Source organism: Bos javanicus, chromosome 29, assembly GCF_032452875.1.
Source record: "Bos javanicus breed banteng chromosome 29, ARS-OSU_banteng_1.0, whole genome shotgun sequence".
Classification (NCBI taxonomy): domain Eukaryota; kingdom Metazoa; phylum Chordata; class Mammalia; order Artiodactyla; family Bovidae; genus Bos; species Bos javanicus.
In genome coordinates, this window is record NC_083896.1 from 38,136,785 (window position 1) to 38,155,207 (window position 18,423).

Consider the following 18,423-nt stretch of genomic DNA (forward strand, 5'->3'; position numbering starts at 1 on the left):
TAGGGAAGAAAGCTGTCAGGCTAAGACAGTCAAAGAAGAGAGAGGGGAAAGAGCGAGGATGAAAAGGAGAAAACCAATGACTTTTGATTTCTTGGGCCCAGTCACTGAGATCTTTGGATCTGCTCAGGTTCCTATGTCCCAGATCCCCAGAATCCATCCAATAAGTTCCCCCTTTCTCTGAAGCCAGTTGGAGTTGGGCTCCTCTCAAGTGTGCCTCAGACTTTGTACCAGATCCTTCTTGATCATTATGCACCTCCCAGACACAAACAGAGGCACCCATTTGTTTTAGCACCATTAAGAGTGAAACCTTTTATTCTTTACTGAGAATAGGGTTTGCAGAGCACCAAATGCAGTTCACCAGCATCCCTGGGCAAGAGTGCCCTAAGTGTGAGCCAGTGTGTGTTTGGAGCAGCCTGATTGATTCCTAAACCAGTCCAAGCATTTACGCTGCCTGAGCCAGGCCGATCCTGTTATTTCCTCAATCATAAACTGAGAAATACAGCCTCAGGAAGACGTCACCCAGGACTCAGGTCTCTGCATGTTTAAAAATTTCTGCGCCTCCTTTAAAGGTGCTAAAGCAGCTGCCTTGAGAATCCTAGGGGAGTCAGAGACACCAGTCAGCCTGAGCCCTTACCTGCAACTCCCCCCAGTATCCAGGCTCGGCACACTTCTTTGTTTTATTACCTCTTTTGGTAAGTATCAGGTGATTTTCTCAGCAGCTGGGGATTTGACGGTTCATCCAAAACAAAAAGGGCCAAAACATGTGGTTGCCAGAAGGAAGGGTGTGGGTGAGGGGAGGACAGGGAGTAGGGGATTATCAGACGCAAAGTAATATACAGAGGAATGATAAACAACAAAGTCCTACTGAGAGCACATGGAAATATATTCAATATCCAGTGACAAACTGTAATGAAAAAGAATAAGAAAAAAAAAATATTTTTGTATGTGTATAACTGAGTCAGTTTGCTGTGCAGCAGAACTTAAGGCAACATTGAAGATTAGTCATACTTCAATACAAATTTTTTAGAAAAAAACGAGAGTGTCCCATAGTTCTCTTCATACTGTCTTGTTTCTTTCCTACTGACTCCTGATTCTTGTTTTTGTTGCAGAGATTGCCGGTTCTTCTTCGTCCCCGCAACCTGTTCTTTATTAAAAACCTTCATTTTTGTATTCGAGTATAGGTGTTAACAATATTCTGAGTTTCAGGTGGGTGATGAAGTGACTCAGTCATACATATACATGTATCCTTGTCCCAAAGATACCCCTCCCATCCCGGCTGCCACCTAACATTGAGCAGATTTCCCTGTGCTATACAGTAGCTCATTGCTGGTTATGCATGTTAAATACATTAATAGCGATTTTCACAACATGTTCTTAAGTCTTCACTCAGGCCCTCTGGGAAAACTCCTTGGAGCCACACTAACCTTCTTTGGCCACTCCAGGAATGACTGGGTGATTCATTCTCATGCTCCACCCACACTGGTCGATCTGTAGCCCTCATCATCCCTAGTAAGTCCCCAGTGCTCCTTTGCAGAGCACCTCTGGTGCCATTTGCATGAAATCCAGTGTAGATTTGCCTATAGACAAGCAAGCCCCCTTATTGTGCTATGAGTCTGCGGGGTTAGAATTACTGAAATTCCCTTTCTTCCTCAAAGCCTTCTTTGAGCCCATCAGCCTACTCTGAACTCCCACAGGGAGCTGACATGAAGCCTCCACCCTGTGTCAGGGCTGTACAGACACTGTGCACCCTTTAGTCACCTTAGCATCCAACTTACCCACAGAGGGCTTAGGTATCCCAACTCACAAAGGGGGCACATGGGCATAGCAACAGAAAGAAGCAGCTGAGACTAGGGTAACTATGTAATTTATCATCCAAACAAGGAAAACTTTGAGAAGGGAAGGGAGACTGTTAATCCCTCTAGTGGGATAGCACACTGGGACTATCCCCAGCCATTCTCCTTGTCACATGGCCTATTTCAGGGATTGCTAGAGCTGACTTTCTGTGTTCATGCATCTGAGGGTTCTGATTGAACAGAAGTTCTCTGAGGCTGAGGTCCTTAGTGTTCCCCTCTTCTTGTGATTCATACCAGGCCAGCATGGGGTGGTGTCTCCATGTCTATTTCAGGAAGATCAGTGCCCCAGACTGACCTTTACTCTCAAGTGGTTGGTTTTGTGGGAGGCACTAGCCCAGCTACAGGGGCTCAGGATCATCTGCCATGGTGTGACATGGCCTGCAGAGGGTGCCTTCCTCCCTGAACCAACTCAAGGGTTTCTGCAAGTTCCTATTTGAGAACCAACCCTCAGGGTTGTCTCCTCACCTTGAGGATGTAGGCTCGAGCTGGCAGTGGGTAGTTGATGCCGTTGATGGTGAAGATAATAGAGGGCAGGGTATTGATGGTAGAACATGAAATGTAGTGCTGTTAGAGAGAGAGGGAGAGAGGTTGGCCCTGGAGATCCTTGTTGTGTGTGGAGACTGGGAGTGACCCTGTGGCATGACCCTTCACCTTGGGACCCAGGGGCGTGGCACAGATGAGCCTCTGAATGTTAGTGACCAGTCTTGTTGGGTCGTTGATCAGTGATGTCCCAGTGTCCACAAGGGCCTCGCAGCCGCCAGAACAACCAATAAGCTTTCCTTTCATGGAGATGCTGAGAGACAGTGGAACAAAAAGAGCATCAAGGTAACTCTGAGTCTCCCCAGAGCTGTCCCCTTCCGGTCTCCTGAACAGCCCTTCAGAGATGTAAGGCAACATCTCTTTCCCTGACTCTTTTACTTTGCTCTCGACATGACACCTTCCTTGACATTCTTGAATGCAATATTTGAATACATCAGGCTCTTTTGTACCTTGACACAGCTGTCCTTCCTTCCTAGAAGACCCCCGTCCCCTTTGACTAGCAAATTTCTTCTCCTCTTCCAGATTCCAGCTTAACTGTCATGGTTTCAGTGAAGTCTTTTCCTCGGTGTACATTAGTCGCCTGTCTTGGTCATTCTCTGTAGACCCTTCTTCATGTCTAGCATGTACCAATGTGACAATTCACTATGTCTGTGAGGCATTTCTTGTACATTTGCCTTCTCAGATGTGAGGGCAAGTTTTTTTCTCATCACATCCCTAAAGTGCCTGGCTCAGAGTGGATGCACAATGCTTGTCTGTTGAATGAGTGAATGAAGACTGAAAATAATGAATGAGGACCATCCAGAGAGCTGTATCTGGTGTCGAACAAAAATGGGTCAAATACACAGTGAAGATGGAGGTTCCCTGAAGCAGCAGATTCTCATGGGGTGGGGGAGACCGGCTTCCCTGGGAAAGGGTATCTCCAGCACTGCTTACTCACCCAGCTCAGACACTGATGCCCTGGCCAGGCGATATCTGAGTAGCCCAGGGGACCTCCAAAGGACAGGTCAGCATTTGTCTGAGGATACTACACAGAATCTCATCAATTATTGCCCCTTGTTCTCAAGCCATTCCTAGATCCCACCTTCCTGTTCTCTCAGTTACAGCAGCTTCTCCACTGTATGCTTAGGATAAACAATAGGTAGCTAGGTTAAGTGGGGTGTCTTATTATGAGTCACTTTCAGATTTCAAGACTGTGGTCAACCTCTCTCCACTGCTGGCTAGCTTCTCCCTAAGGAGACTGTTTTCCCTCATTTGTTCAGGATGTTCCCTATGTTTAAATTGACATTTATATGAACTGAGAGCTTCCTTAGTCCTGTGTAAACATGGACAGTTGGTCATCTTATCACAGCTCTGTTCAGGCTGAGGAAATTCTCCCTGATTCTCTTTTCACCACACTGTAGGGTCCTCTAAACATGTTCCCCACCTCACACTCAGGGGTGAAGCCCTCCCCCAGCTGCATAGGCCTTTATGGACCCTGTTAAGGACCCTGGACAGAGCCCTGGTCAGGAGGCCTGGGGCAATTATGAATCCATGGGTGGTTTTTGTATCTGTGTGTTTCTGTGTTTGTGTGTGTATTTGTATGTGGCTCTGTGTGTTTGCTTGTGTGTCTGTCTGCTTATGCAATGTATGTCTGTGTGTGTGTTTGTATGTATCTGCTTATGTGTTTATATGTGCCCGCCTTTGTGTTTGTGTGTGTCTGTGTGTCTGTATGTGTCACTGTGGATGGTGTATATGTCTGGTGTATGTCTGTGAGTGTATTTGTGTGTGTCTGCTTTGTGTCCACGTGCTGATGTGGGAGCATCACTTGGGGTGACCCTCAGAGGGAGAAGCTTACTGGTCTATGTTTATATGCCAGTCACCTACTCGGGACAATGGTATCCAGTTGAGCTGTCCCTTATAGTAGGCTTTGTCCCTGCCACCCAACATCAGCATGCTGCTGTTCACCCTGCATCTGTAGAAAGAAGGAAGAGAGTGATCCTTGGACGACAGTAACAACAGCACTGTCAGGACTGTGCTTGTCCACCCATCAAGGCCCTGATGATGTCCCTATTTACAGATGCAGAAATTGAGGCTATGAGCAACTGTGAACTAGACCAAGGTCAGTTACTGGCTAATGAGTGGCACAGAGGAGGGTAGAAGCTGGGCCACCTTTCCTGGGCTCCACCTACCCAAGCTTCTGATGAGTTCTGGACCTCCTGTGACCTGAGTGCTCAGAGATATCCTCAGAAGACAGTGTGCTGAAGGCTTTGGCTTCCCCTTGTCTCAGTCCAGAAAAATCAAGGCCTGAAAGTGCTAAAGGTGTGAGTTCAGCTCACCCAGGGTTGGCACTGCTATCCTGTGACCTGTGCTGTCCATAGGGCCCCACACTCAATAGGGGACCTGACCTTTGCTCTACCTGGCTTGAAATCCCAATACTTGTTGAAAAAGGATTCCCACACTTTCATTTTGGGTCCCACACTTCTGTTTTGCACGGGCTCCTGAAAATTGTGTACCTGATCTGGGCTCCCAGTGAAATGTTAGTGAGGAAGGAAAGATTTCCATCATCCCTCTCTTTCCATACGTTTCAAAATCATCAGTAAATCTTGTTGCCTTTTCTTCCAACTCACATCCTGATACCTTGCATTAGTCTTCATCTCCACTCACCCCCTACACCAAACTGCTGCTCTTGAACCCAGGAGCATGGTTGCGTTCCAATAAATCTTTATTTATAAGGGCCAGTAATGAAGCCAGGTGGGGCCTGGGGCCATAGTTTCCCTGGATTAGATTATCTCTCAGGATACTTCTTTATTAAGTGTTCTATAATTTTCTTGCAATGGAAGCATCTTAAGCTAATTTGGAGAGAGGGCTTGTCCAGCTCAGACTTACTTGCTCAAGTAGAAGGAAAAGACAGGGTCAGAAATGGCACCTTGTTTCTTCAGGTTGTGAAGAACCTGTTATGATGGACCTGTTGGGGTAGTTCAAGCCCAAGACGCCATCAAAGGGTAAACCATCAAATCCATACTCCTCCAGGCTTAGACCAAACGGCTGGTCAGTACTTACAAGGTTCCCAATCTGAGGGAGAGAAGAGTGTTCCCACTTACAGATTTGTGAAGTAGGGCTAGGACTGGGCTGGGTGCATCGTCATTAAATCCTCAGAGAAGAACTGAGGCTGGGCTGTGTCTTTGGTGGACCTCAGATGGTTAGACCACGCTGAGGAGAATTTGGGTTCCGTTTGTGAGGGGTTGTGGACTTTAAAACATCTGCCCCTCTGAAAAAACATCATCTGCTTGAGTCAAATTGGCTTCAAGTCTTCTGTACAGTTGGGGCAACAAAAAGTCAGGACAGGACCCAATGGTGCCCCCTTCGGGACAATATGAGTAGAGATCAGAACAGTCTTCTCTTTGTCATCACTATGACCTGATGACAGAAATGGACTGAATTCACTGTAATATACTGTGGATTCTGCATCTGCCCAGGAAGACAGAAGCCGAAAATACAATGTTGCTTGCAGGGTTCTATGAAGGTACTGCCTGGGAAATACACTTCTGGAGACGTGTGTGTTTGTGTGAGTGTTTATGAGAGAAAGAGAATAAAAGAGAGAGAACTACTCGGGTACTTTGAGGGAGGGAGGTCATAAGTTTTATTAGACTCTCAAAGGCCCCCTAGAGTGAGAACTCATTTATCAGGCCCCTCTGACATCTCTGTACTGCTTCTTTCCATCTTGGATATCGGAAGGACTTGGCTGCCACCAGGGTCCCCAGATCAGTTTGATTCTGCCCCAAATACCCCACGGCAACTTCAATCCTGAAAAGCCAGCCCAGCTCCATTGCTTACCACATGTGTGACCTCTGCAAGGCCCTTGCTGTCTGCACCTCAATTTCCTCATCTGTATTATGAGCTAATCAAAGTACCTGCTGTGTAGGGTTGTTGCAGGATTAAACCAGTTACTACCCGAAAGTGCCTAGAACATTCTGAGAATTTAAAAGTGGGTGCTTTTCCCCCCCTCTTCTCGCTCCCAGCAAAATGAACCTTGAACTGCTCATGGGCAGAGGAGCTGCAAGTCCACACCCCAAGGTACTCTCTGGGTTAGCTAATCTGGGAGTTTGTATGTCATCATGGGTGCTGTCTGCCCAGGGACAGGACCCTGTGGGTAGGATGGCCAATCACTAGGGGAGTTAGTGTAGGATGGGTCCTGCCAGCTGGTCCTGCATCTGTTTTGTAGCTGTGGTCACTCCATTCCCAGTACTGACTCAGCTTCTGTTTACACACTACCCGAATGGTGTCATAAACAAGATATCCCTTTATTCTCCCAGATCCATAGATGATTTCAAAGGGCTTGGTCATATGCTGGTAGGTGGAAGACTCCCGATACTTGAAGGTAATGTGTGTATCTGCAGACACAAGAGTTGAATGTCAGAGAGTGACACTGTCAGATAAGTCAGACACACTGTCAGATGAGTGTCAGGTGCCAATGATGAAAAAGGGGGGCTATCAGACAAGTAAAAGATGGGTGGGTTGGGAGGTGTCTGTACTCATAACAGGCAGGACTGGTGCAAAAGATGGAGGGCATCCACAAGTCAGGTGAGCCCATGTCAAACAACCCGGAATTGCTGAGGGGGTGTTCTAGTGGTGATGTTACCCACATATGCTATCTATGGGGACCAGGAAGGGTGGGTTAGTATAGATCTGGCTCCCCTCGATTTCCACACTGCTGCCTCCCTCTGGGTGTCACATGTCTCCTGAGATCACTTTCCAACCACCATGAAGTTCACAATCTTTCTCAGAGAGGTGCCTGCATTTGATATTTTTTCCTGCACTACACAGCATGAAGGATATTAAATCTATGACCAGGCATTGAAGAAGTACCTCCTGCATTCGAAGCCCAGAGTCATGACCATTGGACCCCAAGGGAAGTCCTGGTGCCTTCATTTGAGAAGCTTTCTAGTCTCTCCAAACCCAACCTGAGCACCTCCATCTACAGGAGGTCCTCTTTGATCAACACCACTCACTCCCTCTAAACTCAAACCACATCCAATCAACACCACACAGGTGACCCTTTCATTTGACATGTATTTACTCTTTGCCTCGCTCCCAGGCTGGCCTGGGCATTCTTGAAAGCAGAATGATTTCTTTTCTAATCTAATAAAAATAATCACAGTTAGATTCTTATGCTATTACACAGAATAGGGGTTTGGTAAATTTTTACTGCTGTGGTTCTTACACTTGTGGAAGTTGAATTCCTCTGCCTGAGGATTCACAATTACTTTGAAATTGGCTTTACCTTTTGATCAGAGATGGTTCGTCCTTTATCTGTAACTGAGTGCCTCACTTAGTTCAGAAAACAATCTCCCTCAAACCAATGACACATTTCTGACACAGAAATGGATGTTTACCTGCCACAAAAATGGATGTTTACCTGCTACCTGGTCATTGCAGGGCCTAGTGACCACAGACCAAGAGTGGAGGATGAGAATGCCTTCTCCTCCAGGAATGGGGTCCCTGTTCCCCAGTGTCCCTGCCTTCTGCCCCTGCCACAGCCCCAACGTCTGATCTGCCACCTGCAGATGAGCCCCAGTGCTAGTCCACACCACCAGGGGGCGCGGGGGAGCACCATCCTCCCAATAGACTCACATCCAGGAAGTTCCTCATGGGTACAGAAGCCAATTTTTTTTTGGTTTCATAGTGAACTTTATTGGGAAAAGTTAGTGTAAAAAACATTCAAATTCATAAAATTTAAATAAAGTAAAATTATACCTTGTAGTTATAGTAATCGCTATAATAATCACAAATAAGGTAAGTCTAAATTATTGCCTAAGCAAACACTATTTTGTTAGAAATCTGGGGCAGTCTGTAAGCATATTCCTTCAGGAAATTGTTCAGCAAGGTTTTTCACTGAGGGTTTCTCGCATGACGTTCACTTTCGTTAGAGGTATTCTTTCACCGATCATTGGGGAAAGAAAACAAAGGAGAAGCAACAATTAGCTCTATCTGTTAAGGTATAAATGTCATTGTAATGGCACTGTGTATTTTCCAATCATTTTTATTAGTGTCACATTATTATCAGAATTTTATGCATATACCATGGGAAATACATAGATTTGAAAATAGGTTCTGTTCTGTAATCTTGGGTAAGCCATATGACCATGTGGGGTCTCAGTCTCTCCCTTGGGAAAAAGGTGGAATGTAATAATTCCCACCCTCCAAATAGAATATTTTGGGGATAAGTGAAGTGATGGATATAAGGTACCTGATAAATAGGAAGTCTCAACAATGACAGCCATTAGCATTGCTGTTGCCATCCCACTGTATCCTTCTCACAGAAGCTCAGGGAAGGAGGTAGAAATGGGATTCCTATCCTCTTTTACAAGGGAAGAATTTGAAATGCAAGAGGTTTGTGAGTTGGCTGTGGTCACACTGCTTGTCAGATATAAAACAGTGTATACGTAGCTTTTCCACTCGTTCTCCAAGTTGAAATAGGAGAGACAGTTGAAAGAAGAATCCAGGAGATAAGGAACAAGTTAGGGAAATTCAGAGGCTTGAGAAGGAAGGATGAGTCAAATGAAATTTAAAAGAAAAGAAAACAACACAGAGAGAAACACATTCACAGAGACTTCCGAAGAGATGGAAAGATAAATGACAGTGAAACAGAGATGCAGACATAGACATACACATACTGAAATAGAGAGAGAACAAAGAGGACATGTTGAATAAAATGTAGAAAAAGTGCTATTCCACAGGACCACAACTACATCTGCATTGACTGAGCACTGAACAATTGCAAGGAGTTCCATTTTCAATAGATCATGAGATGACTGGACTCCAAGAGTTGTGCAAACATGCTAATCTACACCAAGACCCTTGCTAACTTCCTATAGCAAGGTATTTATCAACAAGTAAGAAGTGAATTTAAAACTGTCAGGGAAATATTCAATTCTCTTCTCAACCTGATGGGTGGAAGAATAATCAGATGAAAAGAAAATCCGAGAAAGGAAGATGCTGCTGCTTACAGTCCCCATACTTACTTGACTATACACTCTGAGAAGGCCACCAGCCCGAGGAGCACAAGCCACTTCATGTTTCTTTCCTGGCTCCAGGTACTCAAAGAAGTTCGGGTTCCTAGCATGTAGTGGTGACCAGGAGCTCCTAGTTATATATGCTCTGACCTGCACTAATTTTCCCCTGTAGGCCACTAATAGATCTGGTAAAACACAAAGCTCTCAATAAAATCTTTACCTCCATCAGTGTCCTTGGCGGGTGGACTTTGAAGCTTCTCAGAATACAGAGAATTGAACTGTAATCTCTTTCTTGAAGCTGGGCTGGAAAATCAAACTGATCTGCATGGACATCTAAGAAGATGGAGAACCTTGCCTACTTGGAGAAAAAACTGCTAAGAACATCATGAAAATGGATACTAGGGGCCATGCTTGACATTCTTGGTTTCATGTCATCTTCCTAGCCACTTCATGAGATATGCATTGCTGTCTTCATTGGAGAGGAGATTGCTAGGAGGATAAGTTGTCAAATGGCAAAGGGAAGACTTCAGGGGCAACCCAGGGACATACAACTGGCTTTAGGTAGTGGGTCTAATGGCAAACGTCAGGGGCACCCATGATGCCAGTCTGTATCATAGATTTAGGGCAGAGGAGTACTTCAGTTGCATGGTTTCAGTATTGGAAGATATATCATATGCATCCACAAGATATTTTATATCATCCTACAAATGTTCAAGGAAGAACTGTGTGCTAGGTTCTGGGTAAGGAGCATAGTCTCCAGTCTATGACAACCTGTGGGACTAAGAGGTTAGTTTTGTAGTTATTGATGCTGAGTGATGGAATATAGGGTTCATGACACTCTTCTTTCTTATATTTGTTCTGTTTGAAATCATTTTGTAGTAAGAAGTTTATAGAATGAAGTTTCTGTCTTAGTGATACCCTGAGGGGCCCAAGATAGCAGATTCAGGCAGGTCCCCAATGAGTGAGTGGTTGGAGGACCACATGCTCCTTACTCCAACTCATCTCTCGTCATCTGAAAACCGTCCCCCACACACCTGACAACCTTACCACCACCCCTATCTGCATCTCTACTCCCCTGCTAAGGTGCTGAGTCATCTAGCTGGCGATCTTGATGATTTACAAAATAGGGAAAACCACTAGACCATTCAGGTATTACCTAAATCAAATCCCTTTTGATTATGCAGTGGAAGTGAGAAATAGATTTAAGGGACTAGATCTGATAGACATAGTGCCTGATGAACTATGGATGGAGGTTCGTGACATTGTACAGGAGACAAGGATCAATACCATCCCTATGGAAAGGAAATGCAAAAGAGTAAAATGGCTATCTGAGGAGGCCTTACAAATAGCTGTGAAAAGAAGAGAAGTGAGAAGCAAAGGAGAAAAAGAAAGATATTCCCATTTGATTGTAGAGTTCCAAAGAATAGCAAGGAGAGATAAGAAAGCCTTCCTCAGCAATCAATGCAAAGAAATAGAGGAAAACAACAGAATGGGAAAGACTAGAGATCTCTTCAAGAAAATCAGAGACATCAAGGGAACATTTCATGCAAAGATGGACTCGATAAAGGACAGAAATGGTATGGCCCTAACAGAAGCAGAAGCTATTAAGAAGAGGTGGTAAGAATACACAGAAGAACTGTACAAAAAAGAGCTTCCTGACCCAAATAATCACAATGGTGTGATCACTCACCTAGAGTCAGACATCCTGGAATGTGAAGTCAAATGGGCCTTAGAAAGCATCACTACGAACAAAGCTAGTGGAGGTGATGGAATTCCAGTTGAGCTATTTCAAATCCTGAAAGACGATGCTGTGAAAGTGCTGCACTCAATATCCCAGCAAATTTGGAAAACTCAGCAGCGGCCACAGGACTGGAAAAGGTCAGTTTTCATTCCAATCCCAAAGAAAGCCAATGCCAAAGAATGCTCAAACTACCGCACAATTGCACTCATCTCACATGCTAGTAAAGTAATGCTCAAAATTCTCCAAGCCAGGCTTCAGAAATATGTGAACCATAAACTTCCATATGTTCAAAGTAGTATTAGAAAAGGCAGAGGAACCAGAGATCAAATTGCCAACATCCACTGGATCATTGAAAAATCAAGAGAGTTTCAGAAAAACATCTATTTCTGCTTTATTGACTATGCCAAAGCCTTTGACTGTGTGGATCACTGGAAACTGTGGAAAATTCTGAAAGAGATGGGAATACCAGACCACCTGACCTGCCTCTTGAGAAACCTATACGCAGGTCAGGAAGCAACAGTTAGAACTGGACATGGAACAACAGGCTGCCTCCAAATAGGAAAAAGAGTACATCAAGGCTGTATATTGTCACCCTGCTTATTTAACTTATATGCAGAGTACATCATGAGAAATGCTGGGCTCGAAGAAGCACAAGCTGGAATTAAGATTGCTGGGAGAAATATCAATAACCTCAGATACGCAGATGACACCACCCTTATGGCAGAAAGTGAAGAGGAACTAAAAAGCCTCTTGATGAAAGTGAAAGAGGAGAGTTAAAAAAGTTGGCTTAAAGCTCAACATTCAGAAAACTAAGATCATGGCATCTGGTCCCATCACTTCATGGGAAATAGATGGGGAAACAGTGGAAACTGTCAGGCTTTATTTCTTTGGGCTCCAAAATCACTGCAGATGTTGATTGCAGCCATGAAATTAAAAGACACTTACTCCTTGCAAGTAAAGTTATGACCAACCTAGATAGCATATTCAAAAGCAGAGACATTACTTTGCCAACAAAGGTCCGTCTAGTCAAGGTTATGGTTTTTCCAGTGGTCATGTATGGATGTGAGAGTTGGACTGTGAAGAAAGCTGAGTGCCGAAGAATTGATGGTTTTGAACTGTGGTGTTGGAGAAGACTCTTGAGAGTCCTTTTGGCTGCAAGGAGGTCCAACCAGTCCATTCTAAAGAAGATCAGTGCTGGGTGTTGTTTGGAAGGACTGATGTTAAAGCTGAAACTCCAATACTTAGGCCACCTAATGAGAAGAGTTGACTCCCTGGAAAAGGCCTTGATTCTGGGAGGGATTGGGGGCAGGAGGAGAATGGGATGACAGAGGATGAGATGGCTGGGTGGCATCACCGACTCGATGGACATGAGTTTGAGTAAACTCCGGGAGTTGGTGATGGACAGGGAGGCCTGGTGTGCTGCGATTCATGGGGTCACAAAGAGTCAGACATGACTGAGCGACTGAACTGACTAACTGGAAGCGTAAGGAGTGCACACATTTTTAGAGAGAATGAACTGGGCAGACCCCTCCTTGGTTTTCCCTTCTTTAGTGCCATCTGCAGGTGAGGGAGGGCCCGGGTAGAGAGGAAGCCACAAGTGGGACTGCAGGGATATTTGCAAGAGAAGGGAGGAGGAATTCAGAACCCAGTAATGAGGAGGTAATCATCTTGCTCAGGATCCAGGAGGGAAGGAAGAAGCACTGGGAAAAGAATAGCGATTACCTGAGGGCCAGACCTATCCGAGTCTTCTGTTTAAACTTGGAGGTCACATCCTTCCTGCTGAAATTCTTGCTCCAGATGTGAAGGGGTGAGAGCTGTACTCACTCCTAATGAGTCACAGGGAGATGGACAGCCTCCCCCAGGAGCCCTTTGATTCCACTGTAATTGTGGGCATCATCCCAGGCCAGAGAGCAAATGTCAGGTCATCCAAAAGATGGCCTACTTTAAATAGTATTTAAAATACTACAAAATGTGTCTAAGAGTCATGGCATATCTTGTTCCCAGAGTTTTTTTAGGAGAGATGATTCATCAGCTTAATTTGGGTTTCTGCTGAGGAATTTACAAACTTCCCCATGGGTAACTTCTGACTTATAACTACCTGATCTCATCCCATGGAACCCAAGTGGTGGAATGTTCCAGTGGGCAATGGCTCTAAGGTCTTCAGTGTCACAGCACTGTGTGCCATGTCGTCTACTACTCCCAGTCCTGAGCCCAAGATCCATGGGCATCACCCGGCAGTTATGGCCCCCTGCCACCAGAGGCAGACTCAGCAACCTCAGAAACACACACCTCTGAGCCACTTGTCCACTGATTGGCACTGAGCTTTAGTCTGGAACAAGCGTTCTGGACCAAGTCCAGTCTCCATCATCCAACATATGGCAAACTGAACCCTGGGGTGTATGACTCACTTTAAGCTGCAGGTAGATTAGTGAAGACTTGGGACCCAGGAACTCTGGTTCTCAGGCTAAGAGACTTCCAGGAAAGGAAAGATGAGAGAAAGCCCTATTGTATCCATGCTGGGCAACTTCTTAGATGTCTGCAGGCACCAGAGTGGAAGTTCCTTTCCCGTTGCCCCTCAAGTCTGGTTCTGATTTTATCATCAGACCTGCTTTCTTGTAGCAGCAGGAAAACAACATTGAGGACTGTTTCTTCTGGGTTCCAGGCACAGTCGGGGAGCCCCAGCTGAAATGACCCCAGGAGGCAGTCGTGCAGGGGGTGACTGACTCATTCCCAAGCCAACATCCCCAAAGCTCCCACTCCTCATTCACACAACACAGAAACTTGGGTGACTGGATAACATGGACCTGCATCACTGTGAGAAGCATTCTCTTCTCAGCCTCTAGCAACCTAGATACAGTGTCTTACTCTTTCCTCAGTGAACCCCTGGCTGAGGGGTCTGAGACTAGCCTGGATGCAAGGGATGTGTTCCCTCTTTAACGCTTAAAATAGGCCTTGGAGTTTCAAAGGCTTTGAGAGGTTTATAAACACATTTAAGTTCTTTAGGGACTTTGCTTTATGAATCTGGTTGGAGAAAAAGGACAGAAACTCAGGACAAGGCTGGACATCTCTGGATCCCAGCTGATTGTCAGTTGAGTTCCAGACACCAGGCTTCAGAGTCAGGTGTTGATGTTATTCACAAGCCACCTTTGAAGAAGCAAAAGAGGAAAGAGATTTTGAGCAGAGAGCAGTGTGGTCAAAGGGTCATGGGAATCACATGGGGTGAGATGAAACAAGAGTGATTACTTGTTTCTTTGCTCTATCAGTTCCTTGGAGTTTCTACCCCTGAGGACAAGTACATAGAGATAGTTAGAGGTATTGGTGGTGCCCCTGCACCTGATGCTCCAGGTGATAACCAGTTTTTGTACACATTCCTAATACCAGAGCCTATTCAGCCTTGTGAGAGCCCCAGGTCTCCCTTCTTGGGGAGGCTGACATGGCTCATTGCTGTTAACTCACAACTGAAGTATGTGATGAGGTCATGTTGGTTGACCTGTAGACCAAGTTCCAAGCATGGAAGGAAGGATGGCAGTGGAAGGGTAGCCATTTATAAAGCTTGGTTACCTTGGTCCTTATCAGTGTCTACTTCTCACATCTAGAATGTTTTTCTCCAAGCTTTTTGCATGGCTGGGGCCTTCTCAACACTTAGCATCATCTCAAATAAGTCTCTCTCAGGCTAACTTTCCCTGGCCGCTGCACTCTCACAAGCACAGACCCTGATCCAAAAAGTGCCTATAGACACTTCCCTCCATCAGTACCATAATTATAGTTACCAAAGTGGAGAGGTGGGAGAGGGATAAATTGAGAGTTTGAGATTAATATCTGTATACTACTTTATTTAATAGATAATCAACAAAGACCTACTTTACAGCACAGGAATTCTGCTCAGTAGTCTGTAATAACTTGTATGGGAAAAGAACCTAAGAAAGAATGGATACATGTTTATCTATAAGGGAATTAATTTCCCATACAACTAATATTAATACAATCATGTAAATAAACTGCTCATATAATAAATTAAAAGCTATATTTAGGGCAGCGGTCCTAAGATGGCAGAGGAATAGGACGGGGATACCACTCCCCCCCCCCCCACAAATTTATCAAAAGAACATTTGAATGCTGAGCAAATTCCACAAAACAACTTCTGAACGCTGGCAGAGGACAGCAGACACCCAGAAAGGCAGCCCATTGTCTTTGAAAGGAGATAGGACAAAGGATAAAAGATAAAAAGAGAGACAAAAGTGTTAGGGACAGAGATCGGTCCTGGGGTGGGGTTGGGGAGTCATAAAAGAGGAGAGGTATCCAAACACCAGGAAATCCTCTCACTGGCGGGTCTGTGGGGAGTTTTGGAATCTCAGTGGGCATCATCATCAGGAGGTAAAATAAATAAATAAAACCACAGATTATGTGCCTAATGGCAACTCCCAGCAGAGAAGTAGCCCAGACACTTGGGTCCACCACCAGCAAGCAGGGGCTGAACAGGGAGGCAGGGGCTGCATTGTTTATGGTAAGGACCAGGCCTGAATGCCCTGAGGGCAATCTGAGGGAGCTAATGTGAGATAGCAACTCAAACTGTGGGTTAGCCAGAGAGAGAGAAAAAAGAGAGAGAGAGAGAGAGAGAGAGAGAGAGAACTTTCTCGTGTAAAGCCCTAACCTAAGGCACTGCCGGGCCCACTCACAGAACAAGGGACTGAAGGAATACCATAGGAGAGCTAGCTGGCTGTAGAACAGCCCATACCCTGTCAGAGACAGGGAGGCAGGCGGGCGACAGCCAGAGCTGGAAAGGGGCCATCTTGGCCCCAGAGACGGCATCCTCTACCAAACTGTGAGCAGGCTCCCAGTTGCTAACCGTCTGAAAAAGAATTCAGAATAATGATAGTAAAAATGATCCAAAATCTTGAAAACAAAATGGAGTTACAGATAAAAAAAAAAAATGGAGTTACAGATAAATAGCCTGGAGACAAGGATTGAGAAGATGCAAGAAATGATAAACAAGCACTTAGAAGAAACAAAAAGAGTCAATTAATAATGAATAATGCAATACATGAGATAAAAAGCACTCTGGAGGGAACCAACAGTAGAATAACTAAGCAGAAGATAGGATAAGTGCAGTAGAAGATAGAATGGTAGAAATAAATGAAGCAGAGAGGAAAAAAGAAAAAAAGAATGAAAAGAAATGAGGAGAACCTCAGGGACCTCTGGGACAATGTCAAACACCCTAACATTCTCATCATAAGAGTCCAAGAAGAAGAAGACAAAAAGAAAGGCCATGAGAAAATACCAGAGGAGATAATAGTTGAAAACTTCCCTAAAATGGGAAAAGAAATAGTCACCCAAGTCCAAGAAACCCAGAGAGTCCCAAACAGGATAAACCCAAGGCGAAACACCCCAAGACATATATTAATCAAATTAACAAAGATCAAACACAAAGAACAAATATTAAAAGCAGCAAGGGAAAAACAACAAATAACACAAGGGGATTCCCATAACGATAGCAGCTGATCTCTCAGTAGAAACTCTTCATGCCAGAAGGGAATGGCAGAACGTACTAAAAGTGATGAAAGAGAAAAAACCTTCAACCCAGATTACTGTACCCAGCAAGGATCTCATTCAAATATGAAGGAGAAATCAAAAGCTTTACAGATAAGCAAAAGCTGAGAGAATTCAGCATCACCAAACCAGATCTTTGGCAAATGCTAAAGGATCTTCTCTAGACAGGAAACACAGAAAAGGTGTATAAACTCGAACCCAAAACAAAGGGATCATACTTATCAATAATTAACTAAAATGTAAATGGGTTGAATGCCCCAACCAAAAGACAAAGACTGGCTGAATGGATACAAAAACAAGACCCCTATATATGCTGTCTACAAGAGATCCACCTCAAAACAAGGGACACATACAGACTGAAAGTGAAGGGATAGAAAAAGATATTTTCATACAAGTAGAGACCAAAAGAAAGCAGGAGTAGCAATACTTATATCATATAAAACAGACTTTGAAATAAACGCTGTGAAAAGAGACAAAGAAGAACACTACATAGTGATCAAAGGATCAATCTAAGAACAAGATATAATAATTATAAATATATATGCACCCCAAATAGGAGCACCATAATATGTAAAGCAAATGCTAACAAGTATGAAAGGGAAATTAACAATAACACAATAGTAGTGGGAGACTTTAATACCCCACTCACAACTATGGATAGATCAACTAAACAGAAAATTAGCATGGAAACACAAACTTTAAATGATACAATGGATCAGTTATACCTAATTGATATCTATAGGACATTTCACACAAAAACAATGAATTTCACCTTTTTCTCAAGTACACATGGAACCTTCTCCAGGATAGATCACATCCTGGGGCATAAATCTAGCTTTGGTAAATTCAAAAAAATTGAAATCATTCTGAGCATCTTTTCTGACCACAATGCAGTAAGATTAGATGCCAACACAGGGAAAATGACTATTAAAAATTCCAACATATGGAGGCTGAACAACACGCTGCTGAATAACCAAGAAATCACAGAATAAATCAAAAAGGAAATCAAAATATGCATAGAAATGAATGAAAATGAAAACACAACAACCCAAAACCTGTGGGACACAGTAAAAGCAGTACTAAGGGGAAGGTTCATAGCAAAACAGGCTTACCTCACGAAACAAGGAAAAAGTCAAATAAATGACATAACTCTATACCTAAAGCAACTGGAAAAGGAAGAAATGAAGAACCCCAGGGCCCTAGCAGAAGAAAAGAAATCATAAAAATTAGGGCAGAAATAAATGCAAAAGAAAGAAAGGAGACCATAGCAAAAATCAACAAAGCTAAAAGCGGGTTCCTTGAGAAGATAAATAAAATTGATAAACCATTAGCCAGACTCATCAAGAAAGAATGGGAGAAGAATCAAATCAACAAAATTAGAAATGAAAATGGAGAAATCGTAACAGACAAGAGAGAAATACAAAGGACCATAAGATACTACTATCAGCAACTATATGCCAATAAAATGGACAACTTGGAAGAAATGGACAGATTCCTAGAAGAGCATAACTTTCCAAAATTTAACCAGGAAGAAGTAGAAGATCTTAACAGACCCATCACAGACACGGAAATTGAAACTGTAATCAGAAATCTTCCAGCAAACAAAAGCTCAGGACCAGACAGCTTCACAGCTGAATTCTACCAAAAATTTAGAGAAGAGCTAATACCTATCTTACTCAAACTTTTCCAGAAAATTGCAGAGGAAGGTAAACTTCCAAACTCATTCTACGTGGCCACCATCACACTAATA

General features: G+C 44.0%; 1 pseudogene; it reads right to left on the reverse strand.

Moving 5' to 3' along the window:
• Positions 1-327: 327 nt before the first annotated feature.
• LOC133241265 (pregnancy-associated glycoprotein 1-like) lies at positions 328-9,447 on the reverse strand (annotated as a pseudogene).
• Positions 9,448-18,423: the final 8,976 nt, after the last annotated feature.